Raw genomic sequence first — 2500 nt, 5'->3', positions numbered from 1 at the left:
TGGCCTTATATAAAGCAAATCATTTCATGCAAAAACCCAAAAATTAGTAAAAGCAAACATTGCAGCCCACCCCTTCTAAAAAAAAATTAGGTCATAGGTTAAGACGAGTGGGCCCTTTGGAATAGTGGGGAACTTTCCGGACTCTGAAAAAATTTCCTTTGACGAATCAAAAGGCGTAAAGATTACAGGTAATTTAGGGGGGTCATTTACCCTTTGTTTTTTTTCTTTTTTTTTTTTTTTTTCAAAGTAAAACAGGCCATTGGGTCTATTCCCCCTATTTTTATTCTGAAAAAGTATTTTTTTCAGAGGGCCTCAAGGGAAATTAAATTAAAAAAAAAATGGTTTAAATAATTTTATATTTATAATTTTTTAATTATAATAATATTTTTTAATAAAATTTTAATGTATAAATTTTTTGTTTAGTATAATATTTTAATTTATATTAAAATTAATATTATTATATTTTAAAAATAATAATAATATATATATAATATTATTTAAAATTATTAATAATTATTATTAAATTTTATAAAATATTTTTATATATAATATATTTATATAATATATATTTTAAAAATATATATATTTTTTGTGTGGTGGTGTGTGTGGTGTGGGTTTAATATATATATATAAAATATAATTTATATAATTTTAGTTAAAATATTATGGGGGGGGGGTTTTTGTGTGTGTGTGATGGCGTGTGTGTCTGGTTCATGGGTTTTTGGTTTTTTTTGTGTGTATTGTGTGTGGTTATGTGTGTTTTGTGGGGGTGGTTGTTGTGTGTTGGGTGTGTGTGGTGTGGTGTTGTGTTTGTGGTGTGTGTTGGGTGTGTGTTTTGTGTTTTGTGTGCATTTATAAATTAACATAATATGCAATTTTTTAATTATACTTAAAATGCTAAAATATAGATGTATAAAAATGTGTGTGGGGGGGTGTTTGGTTTTTTGTGTGCATGGATTATGTGTGTTTGCGTGAGGGACTTGGATGTGGTGTGCTTGTGTGTTTTGTCTGTGGATGTGTGCATTTTGGTTGTTGTGTTGGTGTGTGTGTGTGTGGTGTGTGTGTGTGTTGTACATTTAATTTTCATATATTTGCCCCACTATATATGTACGAAAAAATTATATGTGTTGTTGTGTTGCCATTAATTATTAAAATTAAAAAAAAAAAAAAAAACAAAACAAACCCCCAACCCCCCCCACACACACACAACACCCACCCACACCACCACCAAAAAAACACACACAACACCACACAAGTGGTGAAGATGTAGCAGTCTCCTTGGTCGTTGAGCAGTTTATTACGGAGGGGAAAAGGCACAGCGACTGACAAGTTCTTATGGTCAAGTCTAAAAGGGGTTTTTTTGAATGTTGCTCAAGGGGTAAGTACGATATACGAAGCTTAGCCTCGCCCCCGGTATGCCCCCTGAGGGGGGCCCGGCCTGTGGGGGCTAATGCCGACTTGCTCACGTGTGTTAGCTGGTGCTGACTCGGCTGAACCTAGTCCTTACCCGCCGTGGTACAATACAATACCATAGAGATTTGCGAAGTTCTGCCCAGCCACAGCAGTAAACTCCAGGCGACAGTTGCAACTTCTCGCGCCTGGGCGAGGCGCGAACCGCCGACCCCTCGGATGAGAGACCGACACGTTACCACTGTACTAGCCCGGAGGCTGAATGTCGCTCGCAGGCGACCCTCTTTTATACAGGTTTGCATGGGGAATTGGCAAAGGGTTGCAATGTACTGGGAAATAGAAGAGAAAGAATGTGTTTGTGTAAACAGAGCGACGTCACAAGGCGGAGACCTGCGGGCGTCGCATCCATAGCTGTGTTGGGTAATAGGCTTGGTATGTAGGAAGTTGTGTTACTTTATTTAGATATATGTCTGGCCACAAGGCAGGCCTGTAGCCATAAGGGTTATTCGAAAGCAGTTTTAGATCCATTAGTGAGCGTCTCTGGGAGGGATTTGGTGTGTGTTGAAATAGGCCATATGTGAAATGGGTCTTACACACACGCGTGTGCGTGCACACGCACACACACACACATATATATGTGTGTGTGTAGATATATGCATATAGATCCATATATACATATTACATATATATACATATATACAAGTGTGTACATATACAGGAAAAGGTCTAGTCCCCCAAACATCGTCCTAGGTAACCCTACTGCATATTGTTTTATATAGATATATGAAGACGTCAGCGACTGTATAAAGCCTTAAATATCGTCACTGATTTCACCATAGAAAAGTATCCTAAAATCCTCATATTGTATCGTAAATGTAATGACCCTAAGCTCCGCTAGGCTAGTGCCCCCTTTTTACTCAGTGTCCCCCAGCTGCCGTCCCGTTCACAGATACCTAGCTATGACACTGCGAGCATTTGTACAAAGGATTGACAAACGCAGCAGTAAAAGAATTATTATTCAACAGTAGACTGTTTATTTAGATGTAAGTAGAAGTACAAAAACGTCGAAATAATTATGCAAAAATGTAAC

Source organism: Penaeus monodon, chromosome 16 (genome assembly GCF_015228065.2).
Source record: "Penaeus monodon isolate SGIC_2016 chromosome 16, NSTDA_Pmon_1, whole genome shotgun sequence".
In the NCBI taxonomy this organism is placed as follows: domain Eukaryota; kingdom Metazoa; phylum Arthropoda; class Malacostraca; order Decapoda; family Penaeidae; genus Penaeus; species Penaeus monodon.
This window is presented reverse-complemented; position numbering follows the sequence as displayed.